This window comes from Mesoplodon densirostris, chromosome 1 (genome assembly GCF_025265405.1).
Source record: "Mesoplodon densirostris isolate mMesDen1 chromosome 1, mMesDen1 primary haplotype, whole genome shotgun sequence".
NCBI classification, from domain to species: Eukaryota; Metazoa; Chordata; class Mammalia; order Artiodactyla; family Ziphiidae; genus Mesoplodon; species Mesoplodon densirostris.
The window spans coordinates 161,998,089-162,018,452 of record NC_082661.1 but is presented as its reverse complement, the minus strand read 5'-3'; the positions used below and the strand labels follow the sequence as shown (position 1 = coordinate 162,018,452).

At 34.3% G+C, this 20,364-nt stretch overlaps 1 pseudogene; it reads right to left on the bottom strand.

Moving 5' to 3' along the window:
- LOC132488722 (DNA-directed RNA polymerase III subunit RPC4-like) overlaps positions 1–19,550 on the bottom strand; it is a 38,925-nt pseudogene extending 19,375 nt beyond the window's left edge.
- Between the last annotated feature and the right edge of the window lie 814 nt (positions 19,551–20,364).

Genomic DNA, 20,364 nt, shown 5'->3' with positions numbered 1-20,364 from the left:
CTAGTCTCATGATACTTGTTCTTAATGCCAGCATCATTCTACATAAGAATATTTTGGGAAGTGCTGAGAAGACTAATGACTTTATCTGATATATTTTCCCCAAGAGTTTGTCATTAGTTTTCTACAGTTTTGTCAGGAGTTATGCCTTTTTGTTATGTATTCTAATATATTTATTCTAATATATGTATTCTAATATATTTCACCAAGTATTTTTAAAATAATTATATATAAATTTCAGAAAAATATATTGAGTCTGAATGAGTTTGTCAGTTTGATGACAGAGAATGAAAAGGAAAAACAAAGGCAGTAGGTCAGTGTAAACCAAATTAACAAAGTTGAGATATCTTGCTGGGGCAAAGCTTGTTACTTGTAGCCTGCATTTCCAAATGCTTAAATTTTCACTGCACTTAGCAACTTTGTTTCCTGAAAATTGAAGATTGTACTGTTTCTACGAAATTTACCACTTTCAGTAATGAAAATGCTCCTTAGCATAATAATATTTATAGTCTTGCCCTAAAGCACAGGGTTCAAAACTCTCCCCAGATGATGGAAGATCTTAAATGAATGAAATAATTAGACAAAAGTGATACTATACAGGTGATTTTTATGAACGTTAATAAAGACCAGTGACTAAGGCCTTCTACACACCAGGCACTGGACAAAGCTTTTCATATATATTATCTTTTTTAATTCTCCCCACAGTTATATGACATAGAGAGTTTTATCACCATTTTCCATATTTGGAGTCTGAGTCAGAAGGACCATTGGCCAAAGTCATACAATTAATAAATTAAAAAGTAGAGCTTTGTATTGGGTTTGCCAAAAAGTTCCTTTGGTTTTTAAGTAAAAATAAAGGACAGGGCTTCCCTGGTGGCGCAGTGGTTGAGAGTCCGCCTGCCGATGCAGGGGACACGGGTTCGTGCCCCGGTCTGGGAGGATCCCACATGCCGTGGAGCGGCTGGGCCCGTGAGCCATGGCCACTGAGCCTGCACGTCCGGAGCCTGTGCTCTGCAATGGGAGAGGCCACAACAGTGAGAGGCCCGCATACCACAAAAAAAAAAAAAAAAAAAAAAAAAAATATAAAGGACACATTTTTTATTTTCATCAAGAACGTTATTGAACAACATATTAACCCTTTTGTCCCATTACCTTCTACCCTTTTTCAGGCAACTTCATAATTCCAGCTTCTCAAAACTTTTTTTTTTTTTTAATTATACCTGTTTTGTGTGGGTTAGGTATTTTCTATAGCTTCCCTTTTTTTAAATTAATTAATTTATTTTGGGCTGTGTAGGGTCTTCGTTTCTGTGCGAGGGCTTTCTCTAGTTGTGGCAAGCGGGGGCCACTCTTCATCGCGGTGCGCAGGCCTCTCACTATCACGGCCTCTCTTGTTGCGGAGCACAGGCTCCAGACGTGCAGGCTCAGTAGTTGTGGCTCATGGGCCTAGTTGCTCCATGGCACGTGGGATCTTCCCAGACCAGGGCTCGAACCTGCGTCCCTTGCATTAGCAGGCAGATTCTCAACCACTGCGCCACCAGGGAAGCCCCTCAAAACTTTTTTTATCTTTTTGAGCAAAGAACTGTTCCAGGTGCCTTTTACAGTCTTCCAGGGAATTGAAATTTTTTCCATTAAGAGAATTTTGTAAAGACAGAAACAAATGGAAATCTCAAAGTGCAATGTCTGGTGAATATGGTGGTTGAATTAGAACTTCCCAGCAAAGCTGTAACACGTTTTGCCTGGTCATCAAAGAAACATGCAGTCTTGCATTATTCTGATGGAAGATTAAGCATTTTCTGTTGACTGATTCTGAATGCCTTTCGTCGACTGCCACTTTCAGTTAGTCTCATTGGGAGCAATACTTGTTAGAATGAATCCTTCGGTTTTTTGGAAGGAGCTCATAATAGAGGACTCCCTTCCAATCTCACCATATACACAACATCACCTTCTTTGGATGAAGACCAGCCTTTGTTGTGGTTGGTGGTTGTTCATTTTGCTTGCCCCATGATCTCTTCTCTTCCACATTATTGTACAGTATCCACTTTTCATCACCTGTCACAATTTGTTTTAAAAATGGAACATTTTTTTATGTTTAAGTAGAGAATTACATGTGGAAATACTGTTAAGAAGGTTTTTTTCACTTAACTTATGTGGAACCCAAACATCAAAGCGATTCACATAACCAAGCTGGTGCAAATGATTTTCAACACTTGATTAGGATATCTTGAGTATGTCGGCTCTCTCCCACGTGGTATATGTTTATTGATCTCAAATATTGTTTCGATTTGATTGCTATCAAATTCAACTGGTCTACCCGACCGTGGAGCATCGTCCAGTGAGAAATCTCCAGCGCGAAACTTCACAGACCACTTTTGATACATTCAGTTAGCCACAGCACCTTATCCATACAATGCACAAATCTTTTTGTGCGTTTCAGTTACATTTTTACCTTTCTTGAAATAATAAAGCATAATATGCTGAAAATTTTTTTTTCTTCCATCTTCAATATTTAAATGGCTATGCAAAAATTCACCAATTTTGATATCTTTTTTTAAATGCACACTGATATTACAACTGTCATATACAATCTAAAATTTTTTTTCCAATGAAGTTAAAGACAACTAAGTGCTACTAAAACCATCTTATGGAAAAAACAAACAAACAAACCTTCTGGCCCACCCACTACCTACGATAGAATATTACTCAGTCATAAGAAAGAATGAATGTCATTTTCGTCTTCATGGACCTAGAGATTATCATACTAAATGAAGTAAGTCAGAAGAGAAAGACAAATACCATATGACATCACTTATATGTGGAATCTAAAATAGTACACAAATGAACGTATCTACTAAACAGAAACAGACTCACAGACATAGAGAACAGAGTTATGGTTGCCAAGGGGGAGGAGGGCAAGGGAGGGTTGGATTGGGAGTTTGGGATTAGCAGATGCAAACTATAATATACAGGATGGATAAACAGCGAGGTCCTACTGTATAGCACAGGGAACTATATTCAATATCCTGTGACAAAACATAATGGAAAAGAATATGAAAAAAATATGTATGTATAACTGAATCACTTTGCTGTATATCAGAAACTAACACAATATTGTAAATCAACTCTACTTCAATAAAAAAAGAAAGAAAAAAAGACGTGAGTTTTACCTGAGTTCTGAGCATCAGTAACATGAAGAACCATATTTTTCCTATGATAATACCAAATTTTCCTATGAAAATATCATGACTGTGTATAAATATCAAAATTTTATGTAAGAGTTTTTATATTGGAGGAGAATGATGATTACCAGCTTGTAAATACAACTTTAAACTCCTTGCAGTAGAAAATGCTTTTCACATGCATGCTGCTAATGGGAAAAAACACCATTAAAACACCATTTTATCTATTATATAATTTATATATTACAGTGTCTTTATAGTATATTGGCCTTTTCTTTTACAGGGAGATTTAAGATTACTTAATTCAATTTCAAACTGGGAACAAGTTTCATACTAATGTTTAGGTTATTGTCAAATATAATTTTGCAAGAGCAACATATTAGATAATATGAGCAAAGCCAAGAGGTTTGGTTATAATGAATGTTTTTATCTACCACCTTCACCCATTGTGTTTACCTCCCACCCTTGGCAACCACTAATCTGTTCTCTGTATTTATGAGTTCGTTTGTTTGTTTTTAGATTCCACATATATGTGAGATCATACAGTACTTCCTTTTCTCCGTCTGACTTAGTTCACTCAGTGTAATGCCCTCAAGGTACATCCATTATTGTTACAAATGTCAAGACTTCCTTCTTCTTTAATGGTAGAAAAATACGCCATTGTATATATGTATACCACATTTTTGTATCCATTCATCCTTTGATGAACATTTAGGTTTCTTCCATGTCTTGTCTATTGTAAATAATGCTCCAATGAACATGAGGGTGTAGATATCTTTCTCAAATTAGTGTTTTTCTTTTCCTCAGATAAATACCCAAAAGTGGGATTTCTGAGTCATATGGCAGTTCTGGTTTTCATGTTGTGAGGAACTGCCATACTGTTTTCCACAGTGGCTGCAACAATTAGATTTCCAAGAAAGAGTGCACAAGTGTTTCCTTTTGTCTACATCCTCTCTTGTCTTTTTGCTTATAGCCATCTGACTGTGTGGGGTAATATCCCACTGTGGTTTTGATTTGCATTTCTCCACTGATTAGTGATGTCAAGCACCATTTCATGTACCCCTTTCCCATCCATATGTTTTCTTTGGAAAAATATCTATTCAGATCCTCTACCCATTTTTTAATAGGATTGCTTGTTTTTTGCTATTGAGTTGGATGATAATAATGCATTTTTCATGTTCTGAAGATTCAAATCAACACACCAAATATAAGCAAAATTATGTCACATCTAGTACTATATAAAACCAGATACATTTCAATAGTAAAGTAATAAATGTAGGCCAACCTTCAAACTTCCAGAGTTACTGGGTCATGTTATTGATCCTTAAAACATTTTGTTTCAGTCAATGTATCTAATTTCACTTTCACTTGTATTGATTAGTAGGATTGTGCATTAGATTAGCTGTCCAGAGAAAAATGCTAATATGTAAGATTAGATTACAGCAATAATACTCTGTATATTCTTATTTTTCTTCTTGTTAATTTTTTAGATAGTGTTACTCTGATCTTAGGTAAAATTCAGTTATTCCTGGACCCTTGAGACAGTCCCATCAAATAAAACCATGTTTTACCATAATTATAAACATAATCTTTGGGTTTATTTTAGTCCTTAATTGTAACTTTTATTTCCCTTGATGTCTATATGGCTTTATGAGCCTTTCCTATTGTACATATTTTGTCAGGTATCTCAAATAGCATTTTGAAATCTGAAAAAAACAAAACAAAAAGGTAGGAAGGAAAGAAAATAAGAAAGGAAGTGAAAGAGGAAGAAAATAAGGAATTTATAGTTACTTAGTTAAACATCAAACTGAGAAGAAACTTCATACAAATACTCTCTCTCAAATATAACCATGCAAGGGCAGGAAACTAGAAAATGTGTGCAAAAGTCAAGTGAAATAAAAGGCAATAGAAACAGACCCACAGCAATCCAGTTAACAGAGGTTTCAGATAAGGTCTTTAAACTAACATATATTATGATAATTTTATTCCATGGAAAATTATGCAACAATAAAAAAGTATGAATGACTGCTATACTCAAGAATATGAATAATCTTACAGACATAATATTGAGTAAAAGAAGACAAACCCAAAAGGCACATGTATGAGTTCATTGTATGAAGTTCAAAACTGTGAAAAATAAATCTATATTTCTAGATATCCAAAGATTTTTACCTAGTAAGGGCCATGAAAGAGCTTGCTGCAATACTAAAGTAAAATACATATTTTGTTCTATGTCATGGTGCAAGTTTTTATACATAATGTTTAAATATGTGCATTAAGTACCACATATACAATGAAAAAGTGGATACTATAAATAATTATATTCCAAATAATATGAAATATATATGATATACATATAATTTGAAATATATATGAAAGATAAAATTTCACAGGACAGTGAAGCTTGCCAAAGATTACACAAGAAAAATAGGAAACATGAACATGAATACCAAAGAATTATTATCAATAACCAAATGATTTCTCAAATATAAAATTGGCACAGATAGATTTTTCTGGTGAGTATACACAAACTTTTAATTAATAGCTCCAAACATATACAATGTCTTCCCAATTTAAATTGTGTATACATTTCCCCCAAATCATTTATAACTTAGAACATCTTATTACTGGAACAGCATAAGAAATGAAAATTAAACAAACCAAGAAAGTAAGTCCAAGAAAAATATACTATGTATATCATATACATATTATGAAGATCAAGTTAGGTTTAGAGCAAATATTTAATATTATTTTAGCTTTAAAAAATCAATGTAGGTAGTCCATCATGTTAACCATTAAAAGAGAAATTTTATATGATAATCTCAATAGATGCAGAATAAGTTAGTGATGAAATTCAATATCCATTCTTAATAAAACCTATCAGCAAACCGGTAGCAGAAGGGGGCTTATTTTGCATTGATAGAGATGTATTAATTAAGGTAAGTTAACTGCTTTAGCATATGATCCCCAAATTTAAGTGATCACAGGATATAATTTTTCTTGACTATACAATCGTTCAGTATATAGGCTCCTTACTAAAGGATCAATCTGGGAAGCTCTTCTCAAAGTAGAGATATGGGACCCAAGTTCTCTTTTATTACATTTCTCAAATATGCTCTATAGACTTTACTTTCAACTATAATAGGTAGAAAAAAATTGATTGTGTAGCTTTTATGTACTAAGCCAGAGTGGAGCACATCACTTATTCCTATAACTATTTATACCTAAGCCAGTCTCTCCTAAGGTTAATTGAAACCAGTAAATGTACAGCAGATCTGTGCCCAGTTAGAAGAAGAGAGGATATAATTTTGTGAATGCCTAGCAATCGCAACTACTAAGTGGATCTACAACATAGCTAGAGAAAATATCATACTTGTTAATAAAAATATTTGAACTTTCATTTTGAGATGTGAACAAGACATGGACATCTGCCAGCAACATTTCTATTCAACATTGGGTTGGAGGTCTTAACTAGTGCAATAGGTCATGAAAAGGGAAATAATAGGTATAAGACCTGAAAAGGAAGATATGCACACTCATTTTTTCATTAAAAAACCCACTAAATTGAATTTGAGTTTCAATATAGTCTAAAATTTTTTGTGTGAAATTAACAAATTTGTTATATTGAAATCAATAGTCAAGGATAGAAAAGAGTCTTGAAGTGAAGAAAATGGGGATGAGTGATTTCTCTATCAGACACCAAGACTTCTTTTAAAGTTATAAAAATTAAGATGGAGTGATGTTAGAGCTGGAAGAGAAAGAAAAACAAACAAACAAACAAACAAAAAACACTGAAGTAAAATAAACAACCCAGAAAATCACCCATAAGTATAGAGCCCTTGAATGATGAAAAGGTTATACTGCAGGAAAGTGGAGAAATAATTCTCTTTTTAATAATTTGTAATGGATCATTTATATATCCATTTGCTAACTCTATCTCACACCAAAAATAAACAAAAAGTTAGGCATTTAAAATATCTTTCAGCACAATTAATAACCCTGAATATACGGATGTATGTCTAGCCACCTTGTAACAAAAAACAGCTTAAAAATTGACAGAAGTTGAATAAATACTATTTCTAAATTTAATCCTTACAAACATCAAAAAATTAAGATAGCCCAGAGACCATTTTTAATTAAAATGCAAATAAATTTCACCTTAACATTAATACATATATATTTAATTAATATATATTAAAATATTTATTAAATATACTTTATATATTGAAATAACATTAAAATCAACTTAAAATACATAAATATATATCTATATTAAAAATAACTGAAAATTAAATATCTATCACTAACTCATTTCCTCCTGTATTTTTATCATGTAATAATGCTCAGGAATACTGAATGGGAAAGTTAGCACATGAAAAATTTAATACACCCTAATTAAGATGTTTGTTTTATTCTTACTTATTTAACAACAGAAATTAAAATTAGAAATAGATATGTTTTGATTAAAGTTTTGTTAAAAATTTGGGTAAAGAGTATTTTCTCATTGGAAAAGAAAACCTTATGTTTACCCATGTAATTTTATCAATTTTGGGGGAAAGAGAGTCATGATAATAAAATCAATTCCTGTGTCTTAGTAATGTCAAATGAGTTTCTCTTGATTTCATTATCCTCTTGAAGTAAAAACAGAATATTCTACAGCTTCTCTTAAGTCACTTTTTTTTCATTTTTTAAAAACTTAATAGACTTTATTTCCCAGAGAAGTTTAAGGTTTACAGAAAAGTTAACAGTATGGACAAATATTTCTCATATACTCCCAATACCCCTACCCATAGTATCCCCTACTATTTACATATTGCATTGGTATGGTATGCTTGTTATAATTGATAAACCAACACTAATACTTTATTAATTAAAGTCCATAATTTACATTGGAATTTACTTTTTGTATTGACCAATTCTATGAGTTTTGTCATATGCATAATGTCATGAGTCCACCATCATAGTATCACACAGAAAACTTTGACAGCCCTAAAAATTCCCTATGCTATGCCTCTTAACCCTTCTCTCCCTCCACCGCCCCCCAACAGTCCTTGGCAATCACTCGTCTTTTGCAGTTTTGCCTTTTCCAGAATGTCATGTGGTTGAAATCATTCAGTATGTCGTCTTTTCAGGGTGGTTTCTTTCTCTTAGCAATAAGCATTTAAGTTTCCAACATTTGTGTACATATCTGTATGAGTGGCTTAATAGCTCATTTCTCTTAGTTACTGAATAATATTTCATTGTATGAATGTACCACAGTTTGTTTATCCATTCATCTATTGAAGGATATCTTGGTTGCTTCCAATTTTTGGCAATTATCAATAAAGATTTTGGAAACATTCATAGGTAGGTTTTGGTGAGGACATAAATTTTCAACTTATTTGTAAACACCTATGACGGTGATTGCTAAATTGTATGTTTAGCTTATGTTTAGCTTTATAAGAGACTGTTAAATTGTATTCCAAATAGGCTGTACCAATTTGCATTCTCACCAGCAACGAATAAGTATTCCTACTGCTCTGCAAATTCACCAGCAATTGGTATTTTCAGGTTTTTGTTTGTTTGTTTGTTTGTTTTTTGGCCAGGTTAATACTTGTGTAGTGGTATCATATTGTTTTAATTGGCAGTTCCCTAATCACATATGACTTTGAACGTCTTTTTCTTTGCTTATTTTCCATCTGTTTATCTTCTTGAATAATGTGTCTGTTCATGTATTTTGCCTATGTTTAATATGGGTTGTTTGCTTTCTTACTGTTGAGTTTTAAGAGTTCTTCATATATTTTGGATACAAGCCTTTTATCAGATACGTTACATCTTTTGTAGTTGTCCCAAGGTTCTTGGATATTCAGTTCCATATTTTCCTCTTTAGTTTTGTCTTTGCATTTTTAGCTTTGGAAATCTCTATGGGTATATCTTCAAGCTCACTGCTTATTTCTTTGGCCTTATCCAGTCTACTGATTAGCCTATCAAAGGTATTCTTTTTTGTCTGTTAGGATGTTTTTTATTTCTAGCATATCAATTTGATTTTTAATATTTTAATCTCCCTGCTAACATTACTCATTTGATCTTACATGGTGTCCACTTTTTCAGTACAGCCCTTAGCATATTAATCATAGTCTTTTTATTAATCATAGTCTTCCTATTCTGATAATTCCAAGAACTCTTGCCATATTTGAGTTTTGTTCTGATGCTTGCTTTGTTTCTTCAGACAGTATTTTTTTGTTTTAGTATGCCTTATTATTTTTTGTTGAAAGCCAGAGGTGATGTTTCCAGTAAAAGAATTGAAGTAGATAGGTCTTTTATGTGAGATGTTTATGCTTAACTGGCTAGAAATTTGGATGTGTTTACTGTTTGGTTTACCTATAGGTGTCAGAGGCTAAAATTTCCTCTAATATCTTTGTTTTTATCTCTCTTATTTTCTTTGGATTTTCCTAGAGACTCCTCAAATAGGGTCTGAGATTTGCAGGCCTTTTATTAATTTTTTATTTTTTAATCTGTAATCCCCTGTTGTTATATAGGATCCTTACTGATATGGTGGTAAAGTGTTAGGACAGGGGAAGTGCTCTACAGTTCTATGATTAGGCATGTGTCTTTCATTGAACCTGAGTTGGGTATTTTCCTTCTTCCATATCAAAGGCTGGAGTTGGATTTTTCTATTCCCACAGGTTGGGTAGACTGTGGTAAAATCTCAGTTGATCAAGCTCTTGTAAAATACTTTCCTTAAAGGGCAGACCTTGTTAAGAAAAACAGAGAGCATAATACTACTTCAAAATGGTGACTGCTTTCCCCTTCTCTCTGCTGGAACCAGGAGGAGATTTATTTCAAGTGTTGAAAGTGAGAATCTGGTAGCCCTCCTTACAAAGTTGTGGGGGCATCCCTAAGACTGGGCTCCTTCAAAGTCTTTAAGTCACAAGCTAGTCTGTACTAAGCCTCCAGCAATTTATTACTTAGAGTTTAAAATGTTCCTACTGATATTGGCTCCAGCTTTGGGCTCCTGCATCTGGGTTACTCCTCCCATAAGCTTTGATTCTCTGTATGTGCCTGTTTATCTCTCCAGTTTTTATGGCATAAGTTTGCCCTGGAGCCTCAGTTCTCTGATGAGTCCAAGGAGAGTTGTTGATTTTCAGTTTGTTCAGCATTTTGTTGTTGTTGTTGTGAGGATGGGTGATAACTTCCAGGCTCTGTACATGACAGACTGGAGTTTGGTAGCTTTGTAGGTAGAAGTAACATATTACCATTCTGTACAGATTCTTCATTTACAATGATAATTTTGTGTCACATTGCATCTTCTACATTTTAGAGTGAATGGAACTTTGGGATAATTGAACATGTTTCTCATTGTTTTAGTTACTAAATCTAATGATGCTATTTGATTTACCTCAGATTTAATTTGAATTAATTCAATGAACGCTGCTTTTTGGAATCAGAAAAGTGTCTGTTTGGAGAAAATATTGTGCAAAATGTGTGTGTGTGTGTGTGTGTGTGTGTACGGGTATGAGTGTTTGTTTGTACTTCTTTTTAAATAACATAATTATAAAGTTAACTTAAGAAAAATGAAATCTATGATAAGACATTTTACAAAGCTACTAATATGTTTGTGTATTTTGACATATGACTAAAAATTCATAAATACGTCTAATAAAATAATAACTGAATTTTCCCTCATTTCCATTTAAATTGCTAAAAGGTAGAAATAAGTTATTTACCTGTTCTGTTGTGGCTTTTCGTGGTTCAGGACTCTTTATTTGTTGAAGTCACGTAGTTTCCTATACCATATTTTCAGTTAAAAGGAAGTATCTCTAAAACACATTTATGCAAATGGACTTTGAAAAGAGTTGATTTTTTAACGAGAATGAAAGTTAGAAAAGAATGAACTTGGAATGCTGCTTCAGTTTGGGAGTACAGTGAAAAACAAATTGACATGATTCTGAAACAGAATAGAGAGAGTAGAGATTTTTTTTTTTTTTTTTTTTTTTGCAGTACGTGGGCCTCTCACTGTTGTGGCCTCTCCCATTGCGGAGCACAGGCTCCGGAGGCACAGGCTCAGTGGCCATGGCTCACGGGCCCAGCCTCTCCATGGCATGTGGGATCTTCCCGGACCGGGGCACGAACCTGTGTCCCCTGCATCGGCAGGTGGACTCTCAACCACTGCACCACCAGGGAAGCCCCGAGATATTATTTTTTTAAAAAAGATAATGAGAAGTGTCAAGTGTTAAAGAGGATTAAGGGATGGTGGTGGAAGTTGGGGGGAGGTCTTGGGGAGTGGGGGCAGGTCAAGGCAAAGTTTTCTGGAGTAAATGATGTTTGAGGTTAAGTTTGGGGTCACTGAAAAGGAGATTGAACAAAAGAACGGTCCAGGCACAAGGAACTGAATCTCTGAGGTTGAGGAAGAGAACAGCCAGGCACCTAGGGGCAGGCACCTTAGTCTGTGGGAGCTGGGGATGGGGGAGGGGCATTGGACCTTTGGTTTTTTAGAACTGCAACTGGAGCCTTCTTCCACAGGAAAACACCTTGTTGAAGCTTTCCCGAAATGTTGCCAACACCTCAAGTTCATCCCTCTGCCAGATTGCTCTGACCATGATATGATAGCAGGAGGTGGTCACAGTTCCTGAACCTCCCATGCAAAACAGCCCCAGTGACATTCCTTCCTCCTCTCTCAGCCATAGTCATAGAAGATTACATTATCATCTTAGAGGAGCAAAATCAGACTTTATCAAAATTCAAAAATCTGCATTTTGAAAAACACATTTAAAAAATGAATAGGGAAGCAATAGACTGGAAGAAATGTTTATAATACATATGTCTGAATCCCGAAATATGTATTATGCATATAAAAAAAAACCTCCAGTGTTAGAGACAAAGCAGGAAATGAACAACAACAATTAAAATGACCTGAAGAAACACTTCACAGAGGAAAATGGCAAACAGTTAAACAAGCATATGAAAAAGTATTCAACGTCTTCAGTGAAATGCAATTAAATCTATAACAAGATAGAGCAACACATCCAACTGAGGGATGGTGAGGAATGTAACAACCAGAACTCTACATTGCTAGGGAGAGTGCAAAACAATCATTTTAGCAAACAATATGGTAATTTATTATACAGCTAAAAATATACCTTTCCTATAATTCAACCTTTCTACGACTAAGCATTTAATCCAGAGAAATGAAATTATATGTCAATATAAAGAATTTTACAGTAATGTTTCCAGCAAATTCATTCATATTCACCAAAAAACAGAAGTCAACCCAAATATCTCTCATCAGGTGTAGATAAATAAAATGTGTATGTTCATACAATGTACTACAACTCTGGAATAAAAAGGACAAATTACTGATTCATTTAACTTGTATAAATCCCAAGGCATTAAGTTTCACAAAAGACACCACAAGCAGAACTGTTCATATTTTATCATTTCATTTATCAAGTTTAAAACTGACAAAGCTGTTTTCTGGTGAAAGAAAGCAGAAGAGAAGTTGCTCCCAGGGATTTGGTGAGAATGGGGATGTTGTTGATTGGAAACTGAGACAAAGGGAGTTATGTCTATATTTTAATAAAAGCACACTTTACATGGATGTATGCATTAGTCAAAACCTGTAGTACTTATATTTAATATCTGTTCGTTTCAAAGTATGTAACATATACCTCAACAATGAAAAGCATTAGGAAGATATTTCAATAAGGATGTTTCAAGAAAGGTGCTCCTGAAAGAGCAATTAAGGTGAAAACACATCTCCGTGCTGAGTTTCCATGTGCTTCTTCAAGTCCAAAATCCACACTTATACATTATATCCCATCTGTACTTTCCTCCACAGGGATATTTATCAGGCAATTTTCCTGCCTCTCTTCTGATCCATTTTTTTTTTTTCCTTTTTAACTGGATCCTATCCTCAGCATGAAAAATGCTTCAATTTCTCCTAAGGAAAAGTTACCTCCCACTTCATATTGTACTTGTCTTCACATTTCCCACACTGAAGTCTCCCCATAAATCCAATCCCCTGTAGGACTGAAATGGAAATACCATATTCACCATTGATAACAAGGAAATCTTTGAATTGTCCTTGATTCATTTTCTCACACTTTATGCCAATTTCTTCAGCAAATCCTTTTGCCTCAACCTTGAAAATACATCCAATTTCCCTCAACGATTTACTACCTGCATCCACCCCAAACCACTGGGACCAAAGGAAATGTTATCTAGTTCCTTGTTATTCCATGGCCTCCCAACTGGTTTCCTTGCCTCCAGCCATCTCCGCTTCTGTCTGTTGTCAGTACCAGTACCATAGCCAAGTTAATCTCCTTACCATATCACTGCTCTGTTCCAAATTCTCTAAGGGCAGGGTAGAGTTGACAATATCTTCATAACATAAAATGCTTCCTCCATCTGACACCTTTTCCATTCTGAACATGTCTTCTACTACATGGAGTCTTACTGTCTCCCTTGTTTTCTCTAAGGAAGTAGTTTTGAATAATGTTCTCCGTTGCCTCCTTCAAGACTTGGATCAAATATCTCCATCTCGGTGATCTTGACAAGGACGGTTTTGGTGGAATAGTAGCTGTGAAATCCTGATTAAAGTGGGTTTAAAAGAGAATTGGTAGAGAAGAATTTGAGGTCAAATATAAACAATTCTGTGAGGAACTTTGCTGAAGTAAGAAACAAAGAAATAGTGCTGCAGTTATTGGGGAAAAGGGTTAACAATGGCCTTTTTTTTTTTAGTTTTTTTCATTTTGATGGTGGTGTTAAAGAATAAGTTATTTTGATGCTTGTTAAAAAGTAAGAACTATCATCACAGGTGTCAAGAGTATCACAGCAGGGGAGAGAGATCAGGCTCAACTCTAAATATATACAAAAGAGGAAAATGGGGATTGATAGTCAAGGAGCAGTTGGGGGAAGGGGGTGACTAGATGGAAAATTACTGAGAAGAGGCATAAAGGGTAGGGGGATTCTTTCTAAACTAACGTGACAGAATTCTTGCTTGAAGGTAGGCCAGGGTGATCAGATATCACCTGGGAAATGATGTGGGAGAGAGGAATTTGATCAGATATTGAGGATGATCAGAAAACAGAGGTAGGAGATTCTCTACAAATTGCTTTAGTAGGATTCTTGCCAAAAGTAGACTCTTCAAGGATGGACATGGAAGCCCAAAGATGATGTCTAGTCTGAAAAATGCTCAGAGGAGCCTGACTAAAGTTTGGTCAAGTGGAGAGTCTTTGTTAGTGATTATTGTTGTTCTAGATAGGAATATTGGGATATGTCTGTTATGTGATAGGAGAACACAAAATGTGGTAGAGGAGAAATCTATATAAGAGAGGGTGATTTTAATTTATCCATCTATTACTTTTTAACAATGTTTCTTTATACTAAGCTCAGGGGGTGCAAATAAAAAGAGACACTGATCATAAGATGGCAGACATATAAAATATGGCACACATTCCTTATATTCTATAATTCAAGGAAGCATTATCTGCTGTAGGAACTTTAGGGTTTAACTTTACCTATGGGGAGATATTCCAGAAAGAGATGGGATTAAAAGATAATGTCTCATGTAATAAAGTGATGGCACTATATTCTCCACAATTTTGGGTACCATACATAGATTTTAATCAACTTCAGTTGGTGTAATCATTTATGATTGCTGTTTACTTTAAAAAGGAGAACACTAATAGAGACAGATAAATGGTTTTTTTTTGTTTGTTTGCTTGTTTTTGTTTTTTTCCATGGGATGTGTGCATAAATCAGAGGCAATTGTCCTAGATGCGATGTTACTAAAGTAACTCGGGTAAGACCTGATGGTACCTGAATTAAGTGTGCCAACTGTCAGAAAAGGAAAAGATTCCACCCTCCAATGTCTCTCCATATTCAATATGTATTGAATATGGTAACTAAAACTGCCTCCAACAAATCCAATGTCCCTCCATGCTACAACCAACAAAATGCTTTATCAACCTATTTGTCAAGCCTATACTGTAAGATAAAGACAAACTGCCTTTGTTTTATAAACATAAGCTTAATGTTATCATAATTTTAGATTTTATGATCTCTTCTTTGACTTGTATTTCTTTATCTGTAATCAGTCCTTTATTTCTTCTCTTAAATACAGCTGACTCTTGAGAAACAAGGATCTGAACATTGTGGTTGCAGTTATATGTGGATTTTTTTCAATAACTACTGTAGGACTAAATAATCCAAAGTTAATCAAATTCTTGGATATTAAATCAAGGATATGGAGGAATCCTATACACAGAGTCCACTCTAAGTTATATATGGACTTTCTACTGCTTGGGGCGTCAGCGCCCCTAACCTCCGCATGGCTCAATAGTCAACTCTATATCATTCCTTATGTTCTGCAGGGAGATACAAATTAAAGGTACCTGAATGATTTTTCTCTTCACTTAAAATGGGACTTAAATGAGGGTGAGAGGTTTTTAAAGTGTGATATGGTAAGTGAGCACTAAGAATGACCACATATACACTTTATTCTTAGAGAAGGGAAGATGTGCAAATATTGTTTTTCTTACATTTCCTATTATTTAGAGACACAAACTTAAATGTTCAAACAGTATTTCAAAATATTTTGTCACCACTATTTTTTTCAACTTGCACACATATATTACCTGGGTTGTTTTAGAAGATTACAGTTATATTTGCTACCACTGCTTTTGATTATAGTTTTTGGTACAATTCCCATTTTTCACTATTTGGTAACTAAAACTGCCTTTGCTTCCTAAATATTTGTGTTTTCTCATTTTTCAATGAAATTAAATATATATAAATGGTTAAAGCCTTGTGTTTATTATTTGCAGAATGGAATTTTAACAATAATTCTTGTATAAGTAAAGGACAGAATACAAAGAAACATGTTCTTCCTTTGAAGCAAAGATTAGAAAACAGATTAAAAGATTAGGTGGTAAGGACCCTTCAGGCCTCTCTTATGCCTATTTTGTAAAACAGTTTCCCAAAGACATGTTTTCATTCTAGCACTCTTCAGCTTTATTTACAGGTCACAGGCACAGAAATGTAAATAACTTTGCAAACAGAAGAATTTCCGGAGACTGGGATTCAATCTAACTTTACTTAGATGTCTACGAACTCTTAAATTCTTTGAGATACCTGAGGCAAAATTGTGAGCTATGGTTGTCCTTCACTCGGAATTCTAGGTTAGGAGGCGCCTAAGGAATGGAAGAGTTTTAGTGAAAAACACGAGTTTTTTTGGCCTGTGGTTTAGGATGGGTTCCCGGCTGTTTCTTTGTTGTCAGCTACAGAAAATAGGATGCATCTGTTATGTACCGATGTTGATGCTCTGCAGAGATTCTGACAAAGGTGAAGAAGTAAATGGTTTGAGGTGAGTACATTAAAGTGACTCTCATGTTGGCATAACCGTTTTATGGTTTTAACAGAGAACTCTCTATATCCAGTTAATAATATCAATTTTTTAAATAATATAATTTTTATCTTGAGTTTCCTGCATTGTTGAACTAAAGTATAAAGAGCTTTTTTGGAACAAAGCTGTGCATAGGTTTTGACTGTGCCTTTTATGTGAGTAGAGCTCACTTTGGTAGGTTGGGAATTCATTAGGTAAATTTGTACTGCAACTGGTTGTGTTCTATTGAAGAAAACATGAAAATTCTGTGAAATATTTATTTTTTTTCCTTTTTTTGGAAAATTTCAAGTAAAGCTGTGAAGCAGCATAAATTAAAGGTGACTCTCTTCCTCCAAATATTGAATCCTTGATTTTGCTTTCAGGCAATTGAAAATTTTCTGGCAAATTTAAATCAAAAGGGATTTATTACCCAGTATTAGGTGGATACAAAATTATTGGAAGTATATTAAAGCAAATGTTCTGGCCACACTTCCAGAAATGATTTCACCTTCCAAATAAAACTGCCTGTACCATTATCATAGGCTCCATTGTAGAAAAAACAAACAGTCAAAAAACTTAGAATCAGAAAGCAGAGATGACCTAACTGAATTGTTTCTTTCCTGATCTGGGTCAGCACAAGGGACACCTCAGCTCCCACCTCCCTGTCCCTTTAATTCAAATCTGAGTTTATGTCATGTGAATAAACATAGTGCATTCAGAAAATTAGCTGCAAAGGCATCTGAGAAACAGTTTTAGATTTTTAGCTCTCCTAGCATCTCCTAGCACATATGAATGCATGCTAAAAGGAAATTCAAATGGATCTCAGGCATCCATACAAATTACATATCTGTCATTTCTCTAACCATCCTTCTGTAAAGTTTACTATAAATTGAAATTAGGCATATGAGACCCTGGTTTCATTTACTTACATCATATGATTAAAGATGAGTTCCTGTGAGGAACAGAAAAAATCCTTTTAAATTTTATACTATAAGGGGGCTTTTATTTTTGAGTAAATATGATTATCTTTGCTATTTATATAACATACAGAACTAGGAAAATTCACTGCCCTAAATTTTTTGTTTGTTTTAATTTTATTTTGACTGAATGGTGTTAAAGCTTTCATAGAAACAGTAACTGGGGTTTAGGACTTTGGTTAAACAAGATGCAGTTTATTTGTAAGTAAAAGAAAATAAACATTATTATACTATAATATTCTTTTTCTCATCTATGTTGGGGTCCCAAGACCAACCTCAGGTTCTATAATTTGCTAGAAGGCCCTACTAGTCATAATACATCTGTTATTACCACAGTAACAGTTTATCACATAACATAGGACACAGTTCAAAGTCAGTAAAGTAAAAAGGCTCATGGGGTGAAGGCCAGAGAAACCAGATGCAAGCTTTCAGTTGTGCCCAGCCAGTGGAGTCATATAGGCATATGCTTAATTCTCCCAGCAACAGTGCATGATAATGTGTGAAGTACTGCCATGTGACTGATTTCAGCTTCTCAGACTCCAGTCACACTTCATCTCAAAGCAAAAACAGACATTCACCACAAATCACATCATTATGATAAACTTATATGGTCAAATTGGTAGAGCATGGCCCAAGGCCTCAGGCATAAAAAAAAAAAAAAAAATCTTATCAAGCAGAGTATCCTAAGAGATCAGAGGTTATTTTCAGAGCCAGCCAAGGGCTAGTTCTGAAGACAGGTCTTTCTTTGGAATGTGTTGGGTTTTAGCAACCCAGGTCTGCTGAGTTGAGTCTTTCCTGCCCACCATCTTTGATTAGTGTGCTTTTTTCCAACAGATTTAATGCGAAGTTTCTGTTTAAGAGACTAAACAATTCCTTTGAAGTCATGGAACTCACGAACACTCTATTGTCTTTGTTTAAAGAAATAATCCATTTAATTGTAATCTAGAATTTCATTTGTTTGGTTTAAACGTTCATTTTACTATGATTACATATTTTTTGCTAGAGGATGTTTTACTGCTTATTTTCCCTAAAAATATTCCTTAGCTTGCATTTCCCAGTCTTGGAGATACATCCAACACCACTTGGTACATTATTTTGGGAAGTGTACTGAAACACTGCCACTGGCTGGTGCCAGGATATCTCTTCAGGAATGAGCTGTTCATACAGGAACTAGTAATGGCTGAATTTGAATAACTTATGCGAATTTCCTAGCACTGAAGTCAGTCAATAGAGTTAAGAAACAGTGTTCTTATCTACTCATGAAGCAAAGGATTTGCTTTTTTATTGCCTTATCTTGTATTAGATGATTAGTACCAAAAAAGTGATCCTTGAGTAAATGAAACACAAGCTTGACAATCTGAAATAAGTGTATAGAAATAATAAGTGTATAGAAATTTTTAAAGCTAAGTGGTAGGGATAATTTAAGGAAAGTTATATCAAAGTGGCACACAAAGAAAAAGAAATGGAGAATATCAGAGCAACAAGTGAGCTCTATCCACCTAAAAGAAGCATTAACAATGAAGAGTTAAGAACAGAAAACAAATTTACCCAGAATTAATGTGCTGCCTGTCTCTAATTTCTGTAGTTGTTTGGTAATCCAAGCTTCTGAGTAAAATATTATGTCTGAATTTTGTCTGAACGTGGGGTAAATTTCCTGACTCACATATACATTCCAGCATATGAAATATTTGTAGATTGACATTATATTCTTGAAATATCATAAATGCCACACACACAAAAAACATAAATATCCTCTGGGGCACTGTTAGTTTCCTATTGCTGATGTAAAAAATTGCCATAAAGTTAGTGGCTTACACAATACAAATTTATTATCTTAAATTCTAGAGGTCAGAGGTTCATAAAGTATCTCTAGATTATTATAAAATCAAGGTGTGGATCTATGTCCCTTCTGGGGCTTAGGATAAAATCCATTTCCTTGTCTTTTCAGTTTTCTTGAGGCTGCCCACATTCCTTGGCTAATGGCCCAACTTCTTCCTCTATTTTCAACGCCAGCAATGTTGGGTCAAGTCTGCTCATGCGGCAATCTCTCTGGTTTTCCTCTTCTTCGTACCTCTTCTACTTTTAAGTATCATTTGGGGTTACACTGGTTCTACTCTAATAATACAGAATAATCTTCCAGTTTTAAGGTCAGATGATTAGTGACATTAATTCCATACACAACCTTAAGTTACTTCCCTTTGTCACATAACCTCACATATTCACATGTTCCAAGACAATTTGGGGACAATTTTTGGGGACAAATTTTTGGACATCTTTGGAGACTATTATTCTATATACTATTGGATAATATTCACATGCTGAAAGACTGTTTGAAATTTACCTTTTGTATTTTAAGAACTTAAAATACACTCTCCAGTGTTGAGATACAATGAAAATACATTTTAAATTCACAGTGAGGCACATTTTTTTCAAGAAGTCAGATTTTGAATTCCTCAGGAGAGTTTAATTGCATGGAAATTAGGGAAATATGATTGTTCCTTTCTTTGTACAATAATTGATATTACTGCAGACATATTGACTTAAATGAAAGTCTGACCTCATTTTATTTGTAATTCTTTGATTTGTTAGTGTATAATTACCCTAAGATATTTGACTAAATGATGAAACCATGAAGACAATCAAATTAGTGATGGTCTTGAAAACAAAAAAAAAAATAGAAATATCTGATCAACATTCTTTTTGTTAATCTTTACTGTTAACACCTCAATTCTACCTGCATTTGTTAGTAATTCAAGAAGAAAAACCTTTACAAGAAAGGATGGGACTAAATTTCAAGAAACTTCTTTAACTCTATGCATTTATGGCTTCTGACAATTTGTCAACTCCTTTT